Below are 12,852 nucleotides of genomic sequence, written 5' to 3' on the forward strand. Positions count from 1 at the left end.
GGCGAACCTAGGGGCAGGGGCGAGCCTCGAGTTCCACCCCATCTACGCGCTCAAGCTTATGTTCCCAGCGCAGATCCGCATCGGCAGTTAACTACTGCGAGCCTTTTGCTGCTGCTCAGCATCTCTCGTTGTCTAGGATCAAGGCATTTTTCTCGACCGTATTATATATTTTGTGTGTAGCATATCAATCTGCCCAGGGTATTTTTCTGATTGTACAATTCAATATTGCTTTGAGATTATTCCTTCATATTTCTGCTGATTGTTGGTTATGGACCATTCATGCTATAAGCTGCCAACCGTACGTCTATACTAATGGTCCCGTCAGATCGGTGGCAACATACTTTGCTCTACTTCTTTTATCTTTTGGTTGCCTGTTGGTTCAGCTTCTATCTGGAATATTGTTGTGCGGCCCACGAAGGTGCGCGGGGCGCTGGTAGCACCTCGAGATTCACCTTGATCTTGCGTCGTTATCCTCATCGGGAGCAACGCCGCCTCCGCTTCGCGCAGTCATCCTTCAAGCCCCTCCCTTTCACCCTTTCCCTCAAGGCCGCCAAGGTCGTCCCTCGACCAGCACAAGCCGTAAGGGAACTCGTAGCCTCATGCAACAGAACAATCAGCATGAGTATGTTTTCGTATACCTCTTTCTAGCCGTCGTTGCATAGCTTTGTATGACATGGTAGTGTGGATTGAAATATTGTGTACTCTTCATGATATTTTCCCAGGTAATTGTGCTCCTCTCCATCATCCTCTGGCGCGATAATGGCAAGACCATCATGCAGCAGGAACAATATGAGTATGTTTTCAGATACCTTTTTCTAGCTGTCAGTGCATAGCTTTGTATGACATGGTAGTGTGGATTGAAATATTGTTTACTTGTCATGATATTTTTTCAGGTAATTGTGCTCCATGTTGGTTAATTTCTGAACCAAGTATTCAGATTTGAGAAGCCCAACGTAAAGAGTTCAGTAATATCTTACTTATGAGTGGTAAAATTTGTATTTCCTTGTCTGTAATACATGTTTCTGGCGCTTGCTTTGATGTTGATATAGCTGCAGAATTACAAAGAGTACCATCTACTTCGCAGGCTACTTAAGTCATATTCATGTGGCAAATTGATGTTGGCATGGTTATATTTTGGATTTTGTTGTATGTTCCTATTTCTACTAGCCATCTTGTTTAAAGCTTCTTTGTTAGCAGCCCTTTGTGTTGCCATCTTTGTATATTCAGATTTTGTTTTATCTTTTCCTACAAGGTGTTGATGAAAATTCCAATCAGGTTATAGCGGAAGATTAATCCATGTAATATTTATATCTCTGAAATTTATATGCATATAAACATGACTTGCTTGTACAAGATATTACCTCACTCACATGTGTGTGACTTGAATGTGTAGTATATTTTCTATCTCGCATGTGGCACTAGCATGTGCAAGCTATCATTGATAAAATTGCGTGAGAAAATTAGTTTTTTGCTAGAAGAGTTGGCTAGACTTTTATATGCTATATTATTTAACACATGGTTTCATTTCATCACATTATTAACCGCGAAGAATTTCCTTGCAGCTGGTCACTCATTAATTGCGAAAACTTTCATGTCGTCTAAAAGTCATGCTTCACAGGTATGGCTTGATGGATTCAAAAATTGAGCTCAGTTCTAACTATGAAAGAGTTATCAGATCTCCAAGAAGTGATGGATGGCAAAGAATTGTTCGTTTGCACCTATATTTATCAGATATTGTTAGAAGATGAAGCTAGATATTACTAGACTTCTATTTTGGGATTCTAGATCTGTCCCGATGACAATCGTTTAATCTACTTGTGCACAGTTTGTGGTTCATCATACCATGGTAAGGTCCTTATTTTTTGGTTCAATCAAATTTTTTGGTGACAGGAATCATGATCTGTTGCATGTTAGTCCATTAACATGTGCTGCAGCCTGGAGGGCCCCTGTATTCTCGTTAGCTAAATATTACGGTGCTTATAAAATAAAGAAAGTAATATGTAAATAGCATAGGGAAACCTGAAATTTCTCCCGCAGATAACATCCAACTTGTTTTTGTTATTTTCCGCTCGATAGTCAGCTTGTACTATGGATTGATCTCGTATGGAAGGCTTGATCGCTAGCATCGCTGCTGCTCCTCCTCTTTGCCCTCTTTGGCATTGAGTAGGAGGAGCACGTGCTGCCTCCAAACCTCATCGGAGGGGATGACGCCTTGTCGCTGTCGGCATAGAGAATAACGAAGATAATGTGTTTGCTCACTATAAGTCTACTAAACTTGAGAGTCTTTGGTTCAGCTTTAGCCTTCGATGGATGGAGCTTTGCTCGATGGCGTTGTTGGATACATGAATGAAGGTAAACAAAAGTAGACCACAAACCTGTCCTAATTATTTCGCTTTGAATTAGTGCAAAGAAATCATAAAAGAGACAATTATGCTTTCCATTAGTTAACTTCATCTTAACATTTATACGGCAACAAAAGAACCGCTAGGTGATTTGCTTCAGTTTTTGCTAGAATGATAATCACAATCTTGGAGTGCCATTTCCCGTAAAAGGGACATGTGTAGATTCTATCTTGCAATCTAGGAGCGGTACATTTTTATCATGTTTATGTCATCCTAGACAATGTTTAACTGATGGAATTTCTCAATGTTTTTCGTTTAGTACTATCTCGAAGATTGGAACATGCAAGTTTGGGGCTACATGTAAATTCCATCATCCCAAATGAAAAGGCTGGAATCCAGTGGAATGGCGCAGCTAAACACGTTGGGATACTCACTTTGACCGGTTAGTAATTTACTCGTTAGCGAGAGTAATATCTATTTATTTTTCTATTTGTTGTATTGACTGAAATGTATTACTGCTGTACCATGAAAGGGAGTGTGCATACTACTAAAACCGTGAAATGTATTCTTTTAGATATTGTTTTCCATCTTACACTAGCACAGCATTTCCTATTGTGTACTAATATAATTTAGTTAGTTTTCCGATTGTTTACTAGAATAGCCACTCCCGCATTTTTGTGACTAATTACAGTAGTTTCTTTGGATCGTCTTCTTGGCTGCAGATCGTGTGTTGAGCTCGTCCGGACGGCATCCTCCTGCGGCAAATCCTGGTTTTTTGATGAATCTGTTGTTTCTTAGATCATGGTTATGGGGTTGATGCTTTCCAAGCATTGTCAGCTCAGCTATACCAGCTACTTTTGGAGGGTTGTTCAGGGAATATTAGTAACAGTATGACCTAATGCAGGTAAAGCTATGTTCCAAAAAATAATCCGACAAGCGAAATACGTATTCAAACCAATGGAAGGTCACTCCATGCTCAAGTTTGCATAATAGTGTGTCTTCTAAAGAACAGGTCTAGAGTTAGAATTCCATTCTGCACCTACGAATCAACTCATATTTAAAATTTATTTTAAATTATTGTATGAACTATGCTATTTGAATAGCAAGTAAATCTATTGAGCCAACTGTGATTTGCCTTTTCTTTTACCTACAACACTAAATTGCCCCTCTTCTTCCTCGGCAAAATATATGCCGGTTCTGTAGCAATGGTCGCGAGAAGGACCATGCACTCCATCATGAGCACTGACAGTGCCCTTGGCGACGAAACAACGCGATCTGCTTCATCAACCAACAACCAGGTGCCCCCCTGACTCTAATAATTCAGATTATTTATCCCCATGGCCTATGCTTGCCTAAAATATGTAATTAAAATTGCAGCCCCATGATGTCAGTTTCGTGTGCAAAACATGAGTTGAATAGTTGCTATTATTCTATCTACACATTTAAATAGTCCTTTGCCTATGTGCCAAATATTTGGTCCATCGGGGGCTAATACAGATTTGAGTGCACACTATGTGAAAGGAAAATAGTGAACAAAAATCAAATCTACCTATTACCTAATATAATGGATATCTACCTGTCGACTTATATGTCATGTAGTTTTGATCTAACAAAATATAAATAGGCTGGCTATATAACAACATAATAGCATGCTCACATTCATTCAAATTGCACATAACAAGTACTACGCTATATTAATATCGACAGTTCAGGTTGGAAAACTGGAGCTAAGTACATTAGATCTTGTGTGTGTGGCAAGGCACGTGGCCTGCTTTATATTGAAATCAAACTTTGGTGTTTAATACTATGCCACCGTGACAGCAGTTGTATAACTATATAAGAGATATGGTTTCGGGATTGGACAAATGAAGGCCGAGCTACATGTAGGCCTTTATGTGGACGAGCGTGCAACAAGCCATAGTTCCTACCTTTTTGCTCTTTACAATTTAGGGTTGCTTGTTGTGGAGGAATCTGAAGGTGTAGACCACATAGATACAAAGCTTAAGAGACTTTCTTTTTCTTTAATATACTGGTCAGGTAGCATCTTGTGACATGTGACATGACCGAATTATATCTATACCTTACGGGGGGCAAGGTTACAATGACAGTGCTTCAGTGAATCTATTAGCAAATCAGAATCTTGAGGACATTAGTGGAGCAAACACGAGAAATCTTGATGTCCTTCTCTTTCACAGCCTAATGTCATGATGAGATAGAAAATAATGGGTGATCCTTAGGGTGTTCAATATAATCTGCCATTAGTCTCAAGCCATACATATTTGAATCCTGGACAACCAACCGCAATGGAGGCCATGCAAGGAAGTAAACCATGCACACACACTCTTTCACAACTCGTCAAGCTTGCTTGGTACAGCACGCCCCACCTCCTATCTCAATAGTTTTGTGCTCCAAACGTGGATTGAGCGCCTCACCCAACCACTCTTCTTCTCCTACTTTTTTCATCTCTGGGTGATCACTTCTAAGGTAATTTATTTTGACACTTAATTTAGGCAACTACATCAAGAGTAGAGACAATAGTTGATAGATTTATTCACCTACCAAGAGTTTTACTCTGTGAACTCACTGCTGATCCATTTTTCACTAGCCTCGCTATTAAATCCAGTGTCACATTTGAACTATTGAATATCTTTGAGTACATTTATCTTTAGCGGTTCCTTAAAAAATTAAATACAAGCTGCTTCGTTGTTTGACGACTTTGACCAATTGACATGCTCTATTCCTCTATATGTACGTAAAATGTTGGTCCCTTACTCCTGATTCCTTTTTTTAATGTAGATAACGAACACTATGTTCTAAAAAGTGCAGAGCCATGTGTCTCAAATCTGAAACACGGTGGAAGATTTAGGAGGAGGCTTGTAGTCTCTAAAAACATACTCTGATGCATATCTGTAATCGAAGAAGCCAATAACATGTGGTCATCTGAAGTTTACTTGAAAATGAAGGTTTGCTACTACTTTCTTTACTTGCTCAAGCTTGCTTGCTCGATTACTCCATATTCTCTCTCCTTTTGTACTCCTCATGTGCATATGCAAAAGGTTGGATGCACGATATATGTGTTATTTGGTAATTATATTCTGTTAATTTTTTATAGATGGAAATCCTAGGGATTCTTACTTAGTATATTCACTTCCAAATAAATAGATGCATAGTGAATACCCTGTTCATTGGATGTTGTTTCATAATAAGTTTTTTAACAGAGATAACTTGGCTATTCGGCAAACTGTTAATGATAACACATGTATGTTATATTTCGAGTTTGAAAGTGTGAATCATCTATTTTCTGAATGTGATATTGCTAAGACTCTTTGGTTAATTTTTCCTGACACCTTAGAGTTTGACCTGAGAAATTATCAACATATTCTATTTTCTCTAAATGGGGACAAAATTCTATTTTCTCTAAATGGGGACAAACATAAATGTATTATTTGCTAGAAGAATTAGTGCTCTACAGATAAATCTCTTGCTGACTTATATTATTTAGTAAATGTTATAATTTGATATGTCTGGGTAGTTTCCTTTTATAAAGATTGGTTCCTCCTTTGAAGATTTCACTTGCAAAGGAGGTATGGGCCAGGTAAAATCCCAAACTGTATATATTGGCTTATAAAGTAGTGGCTTTGTATTGAAGAACCACTTACCAGTTTGTAGATGGATTAAAGAGATGGCTAGCTATTCATGTGTTGAATATATCCCTCTCCTTTTATAGAAAAACACAGAGACAATTGTAACATTGTAGACAAGCATTTGGATGCTTGGAGCTTGATACGATGTATCAACTAAACAAAATAGCTTTGATTCTTCTTTCAGCTATGCTTACTTATAGACTACTTTTCATTGCATCACTTCATTTACCAGGTTACGCCCAAGAGTTAAAAAAAAAACTGGTCCTGAAACCATGGTTTACAAAGCGATGCCTTCGCCCCTTAAGGAGGGAGGGTGCTTTGGCGCCTTAAGGACGCCTAGGCGGGCGCTTTGGACACCTAGGCGCCTAAAGCGGCCCTTTTTGCAAAGCGGAGGGGGGGCCCCTTGACGAGCGAGGCTTTTAAAACCATGGCTGAAACTATATGTACTCTTTGTTGTAGGCAATCCGGACAAGGTTGGGACCGGGTCACAAAGTGTATTTGTTGTTTGATTTTTCGATATAGAAATTCAGTGTCCAAGTTTGCAATTTTAGTGACAATGATGCAATAAATATGTTTTATTTATGGTTGCCTTAAATGAGCTATTTGTATAGTACACCATCTTATCTTGATTTATTTACTCAGCTACACATCATGATTTCATAGTTGTCGTAACCTTTAACTTTTGCTAGATTCGGGCTTTGTCACACATCATTACCGTTGTGTCTAGCTGATTTCATACCCGCCTAAATATGCATACGATTTTCCAGTGAAGATGTTATCTTGCTTCTCTCATAGCCGATTAGGTGTATTGCATACATCGGCTATGTTTAAGTTATTCTTAATGCTACGAGGCTAATCATCCATTTCAATAAAGGGAGCGATTGTACCCACCTGAGCTACATCGTCAGGGATCAGCTTATGGACCCTTGCTCGTGTAAACCCTTAAGAGCGCATTACTTCCTAGATTAACTTGTTCTTACCCTATTATATGAACACTCACTTGCCTAGCCAACATTTCTCACATGTACTAATGCCGTTGTCTTAGATGTAAAAACTTTATTTATTGCAACTAACTAATTTTCACCGTGCGCTAATGAATATACCTCCATTTACTATATCTATGTTTTCCATTCCTAAAGATGTGGAGTTAGTAAATAGTTTGACTTCACATGAGCTTGTCTTATAAGGTTAAGCCCATGTTAAAACTCAATCGTCTACTCAAGTAACATATTTTGGTGTAGTTGCATGTCTTTGTTGGTTACAGTAGAAAACCAATCGTAGGTTCATCACATTTTGTTTTCTCGGTCAAATTGTGCTACTAGAATTATGGTTACTACTCAAGATCTGTTTATAGATCATTTAAACTTCATTCTCTATCTACTCGCTTGGACTTATGTTACTTACATATTGCGGCAATTACACCAGTACATGACTTTTTTGCTTTTCTCTACAATTTACAGTACAAACCTTTGAACAAAAACATGGTTAGGGTTGTTTTGAATATTTACACACATACTTCGTGCTGTAGGAAACTCAGAGGATAATCAAGATCCCTTTTTGAATATTACTCAATCTTATACTAGAAGAACTTGCCGTTTCAAAGGATGAATTCCATCTTGAGCTATGCGAATATATCTAAGTTTGTGTGATTGTTCTGTTTAACACCTCTGCGCTACCAGCGGAGTGATCTTCTCTGTACCTTTGGTGTTTGTAATAAAGTCAAAAGAACTATGAAACAACGGGGATTCTTCATGTGTAAAAGCTGTCAAATATGTTGACCTGGCGAAAATACAATCATCATAAGCTTTGTATGGGCTTTGTCAATAAGCATTTGCTACTCCGTTTGTGATTCGGTTTGATGTATCAAAACTATTATCATTTCCGTGCCTGATTTTTATCATCGATATATAAAATGTAAATTGGAACGAATTTCGCTCTGACCGTGCGCCAAGGCGCATATCTAAATCTAGTGAACATGAATAGCATTGACAATGACGATATCCACACGCATTTTGACATATCAATATGAATAACATCAAATCTCCATATATAGTATCGACAAACAAAATTCGATACAACAGAAGCTTCGATACAACACAAGGTTCGATACAACTTCTATAGTTCGATACTATTAGATGTATATGTCTGTCTATTGTAGTTTCCCTCATGCGGCGGGGGCTTTCTGCATAGGTGCACATGTACATGTACTATATTGTGGCCTTAGCCCACCGGTAATACATCGCGCATATTGCCCTAACATGGTATCAGAGTAACTTGGTCCTAGTCTGTACGTTGTCCTGGCCGTAGTTGCCGCTCTTCGTCCGTTGTGCGTGCGACGTTCTTTTAAGGCAACGGCATCTCTTGTTTGAGGATCGGCGCAGAATGTTACGTATCCTACCACTAACTGTGGAGAGGTAGAGGCAACACCTGTTCACGGTTGTTCTCAAATTCGGAGCGCACTCATGTCACCGCGTTGCCGCGGTAACGTTAAACGGGACGTTCTTGGAAGGCAACGGCGCTTGTTGTTTGAGGATCGGCGCAGAATGTTACGTATCCTACCACTAACTGTGGAGAGGTAGAGGCAACACCTGTTCACGGTTGTTCTCAAATTCGGAGCGCACTCATGTCACCGCGTTGCCGCGGTAACGTTAAACGGGACGTTCTTGGAAGGCAACGGCGCTTGTTGTTTGAGGATCGGCGCAGAATGTTACGTATCCTACCACTAACTGTGGAGAGGTAGAGGCAACACCTGTTCACGGTTGTTCTCAAACTCGGAGCGCACTCATGTCACCGCGTTGCCGCGGTAACGTTAAACGGGACGTTCTTGGAAGGCAACGGCGCTTGTTGTTTGAGGATCGGCGCAGAATGTTACGTATCCTACCACTAACTGTGGAGAGGTAGAGGCAACACCTGTTCACGGTTGTTCTCAAATTCGGAGCGCACTCATGTCACCGCGTTGCCGCGGTAACGTTAAACGGGACGTTCTTGGAAGGCAACGGCGCTTGTTCCCCGCCAATAGACGGGGAACGTGCGCTTTCTCTGTTCGGGTCACGCCCCGCGGCAACGTAACGTTAAACGGGACGTTCTCCGAAGGCAACGGCGCTTGTTCCCCGCCAATAGACGGGGAACGTGCGCTTTCTCTGTTCGGGTCACGCCCCGCAGCAACGTAACGTTAAACGGGACGTTCTCGGAAGGCAACGGCGCTTGTTCCCCGCCAATAGACGGGGAACGTGCGCTTTCTCTGTTCGGGTCACGCCCCGCGGCAACGTAACGTTAAACGGGACGTTCTCGGAAGGCAACGGCGCTTGTTCCCCGCCAATAGGCGGGGAACGTGCGCTTTCTCTGTTCGCGGTCACGCCCCGCGGCAACGATAAACGTTGCCGTGGAGCGGGCGTAGTCGGCTGTGGGAATAACCCCGGCGCCAACAGGGAGGGATGCCACCCCCCCCCAATATACCTGGGGAACTTAGCCCCCCCTGGGACCCCTGCCCGTCAGCTTGTGAAGGAGCCCTACACTGTTGTCGCGGCAGAGAAAATGGCCATTTCTCTGCCGCGGCAAGCGATTTTCTGCCAGGCTTAGCCGTTTTTAGCCGGTACCGTGGTTTTGGCTGCCGCGCCATGGTTTTTCACCGTATCTCGACCGCCGCGCGCCCACCCGACTATCGTTAGACGTTTTCCGACGTCGGCCCGACTTAGCCGTTTTTTGCCCGTACCGTCGTTTTGGCTGCCGCGCCATGGTTTTTCACCGTATCCGACCGCCGCGCGCCCACCCGACTATACTCCACCGTGTTGTTAGACGATTTCCGACGTCGGCCCGACTTAGCCGTTTTTAGCCCGTACCGTCGTTTTGGCTGCCGCGCCATGGTTTTTCACCGTATTTCGACCGCCGCGCGCCCACCCGACTATACTCCACCGTGTCGTTAGACGATTTCCGACGTCGGCCCGACTTAGCCGTTTTTAGCCCGTACCGTCGTTTTGGCTGCCGCGCCATGGTTTTTCACCGTATTTCGACCGCCGCGCGCCCACCCGACTCTACTCCACCGTGTCGTTAGACGATTTCCGACGTCGGCCCGACTTAGCCGTTTTTAGCCCGTACCGTCGTTTTGGCTGCCGCGCCATGGTTTTTCACCGTATTTCGACCGCCGCGCGCCCACCCGACTATACTTCACCGTGTCGTTAGACGTTTTCCGACGTCGGCCCGACTTAGCCGTTTTTTGCCCGTACCGTCGTTTTGGCTGCCGCGCCATGGTTTTTCACCGTATCCGACCGCCGCGCGCCCACCCGACTATACTCCACCGTGTCGTTAGACGCTTTCCGACGTCGGCCCGACTTAGCCGTTTTTAGCCCGTACCGTCGTTTTGGCTGCCGCGCCATGGTTTTTCACCGTATTTCGACCGCCGCGCGCCCACCCGACTATACTCCACCGTGTCGTTAGACGATTTCCGACGTCGGCCCGACTTAGCCGTTTTTAGCCCGTACCGTCGTTTTGGCTGCCGCGCCATGGTTTTTCACCGTATTTCGACCGCCGCGCGCCCACCCGACTATACTTCACCGTGTCGTTAGACGTTTTCCGACGTCGGCCCGACTTAGCCGTTTTTTGCCCGTACCGTCGTTTTGGCTGCCGCGCCATGGTTTTTCACCGTATCCGACCGCCGCGCGCCCACCCGACTATACTCCACCGTGTCGTTAGACGATTTCCGACGTCGGCCCGACTTAGCCGTTTTTAGCCCGTACCGTCGTTTTGGCTGCCGCGCCATGGTTTTTCACCGTATTTCGACCGCCGCGCGCCCACCCGACTATACTCCACCGTGTCGTTAGACGTTTTCCGACGTCGGCCCGACTTAGCCGTTTTTTGCCCGTACCGTCGTTTTGGCTGCCGCGCCATGGTTTTTCACCGTATTTCGACCGCCGCGCGCCCACCCGACTATACTCCACCGTGTCGTTAGACGATTTCCGACGCCGGCCCGACTTAGCCGTTTTTTGCCCGTACCGTCGTTTTGGCTGCCGCGCCATGGTTTTTCACCGTATCCGACCGCCGCGCGCCCACCCGACTATACTCCACCGTGTCGTTAGACGATTTCCGACGCCGGCCCGACTTAGCCGTTTTTAGCCCGTACCGTCGTTTTGGCTGCCGCGCCATGGTTTTTCACCGTATTTCGACCGCCGCGCGCCCACCCGACTATACTTCACCGTGTCGTTAGACGATTTCCGACGTCGGCCCGGCTTAGCCGTTTTTAGCCGGTACCGTGGTTTTGGCTGCCGCGCCATGGTTTTTCACCGTATCTCGACCGCCGCGCGCCCACCCGACTATCGTTAGACGTTTTCCGACGTCGGCCCGACTTAGCCGTTTTTTGCCCGTACCGTCGTTTTGGCTGCCGCGCCATGGTTTTTCACCGTATCCGACCGCCGCGCGCCCACCCGACTATACTCCACCGTGTTGTTAGACGATTTCCGACGTCGGCCCGACTTAGCCGTTTTTAGCCCGTACCGTCGTTTTGGCTGCCGCGCCATGGTTTTTCACCGTATTTCGACCGCCGCGCGCCCACCCGACTATACTCCACCGTGTCGTTAGACGATTTCCGACGTCGGCCCGACTTAGCCGTTTTTAGCCCGTACCGTCGTTTTGGCTGCCGCGCCATGGTTTTTCACCGTATTTCGACCGCCGCGCGCCCACCCGACTATACTCCACCGTGTCGTTAGACGATTTCCGACGTCGGCCCGACTTAGCCGTTTTTAGCCCGTACCGTCGTTTTGGCTGCCGCGCCATGGTTTTTCACCGTATTTCGACCGCCGCGCGCCCACCCGACTATACTTCACCGTGTCGTTAGACGTTTTCCGACGTCGGCCCGACTTAGCCGTTTTTTGCCCCTACCGTCGTTTTGGCTGCCGCGCCATGGTTTTTCACCGTATCCGACCGCCGCGCGCCCACCCGACTATACTCCACCGTGTCGTTAGACGATTTCCGACGTCGGCCCGACTTAGCCGTTTTTAGCCCGTACCGTCGTTTTGGCTGCCGCGCCATGGTTTTTCACCGTATTTCGACCGCCGCGCGCCCACCCGACTATACTCCACCGTGTCGTTAGACGATTTCCGACGTCGGCCCGACTTAGCCGTTTTTAGCCCGTACCGTCGTTTTGGCTGCCGCGCCATGGTTTTTCACCGTATTTCGACCGCCGCGCGCCCACCCGACTATACTTCACCGTGTCGTTAGACGTTTTCCGACGTCGGCCCGACTTAGCCGCTTTTTGCCCGTACCGTCGTTTTGGCTGCCGCGCCATGGTTTTTCACCGTATCCGACCGCCGCGCGCCCACCCGACTATACTCCACCGTGTCGTTAGACGATTTCCGACGTCGGCCCGACTTAGCCGTTTTTAGCCCGTACCGTCGTTTTGGCTGCCGCGCCATGGTTTTTCACCGTATTTCGACCGCCGCGCGCCCACCAGACTATACTCCACCGTGTCGTTAGACGTTTTCCGACGTCGGCCCGACTTAGCCGTTTTTTGCCCGTACCGTCGTTTTGGCTGCCGCGCCATGGTTTTTCACCGTATTTCGACCGCCGCGCGCCCACCCGACTATACTCCACCGTGTCGTTAGACGATTTCCGACGTCGGCCCGACTTAGCCGTTTTTTGCCCGTACCGTCGTTTTGGCTGCCGCGCCATGGTTTTTCACCGTATCCGACCGCCGCGCGCCCACCCGACTATACTCCACCGTGTCGTTAGACGATTTCCGACGTCGGCCCGACTTAGCCGTTTTTAGCCCGTACCGTCGTTTTGGCTGCCGCGCCATGGTTTTTCACCGTATTTCGACCGCCGCGCGCCCACCCGACTATACTTCACCGTGTCGTTAGACGATTTCCGACGTCGGC

General features: G+C 45.8%; 1 long non-coding RNA gene across 1 annotated transcript; it reads left to right on the forward strand.

Annotated features, from left to right (window-relative positions):
* The first annotated feature begins 3,400 nt into the window (after positions 1-3,400).
* On the forward strand, positions 3,401-6,903 carry LOC124706473. The gene is made up of 3 exons (XR_007004427.1): positions 3,401-3,640; positions 5,139-5,305; positions 6,838-6,903. It is a non-coding gene; the product is annotated as an uncharacterized LOC124706473 (long non-coding RNA).
* The last annotated feature ends 5,949 nt before the right edge of the window (positions 6,904-12,852 follow it).

The sequence above is a fragment of the Lolium rigidum genome, chromosome 4 (genome assembly GCF_022539505.1).
Source record: "Lolium rigidum isolate FL_2022 chromosome 4, APGP_CSIRO_Lrig_0.1, whole genome shotgun sequence".
Lineage (NCBI taxonomy): Eukaryota > Viridiplantae > Streptophyta > Magnoliopsida > Poales > Poaceae > Lolium > Lolium rigidum.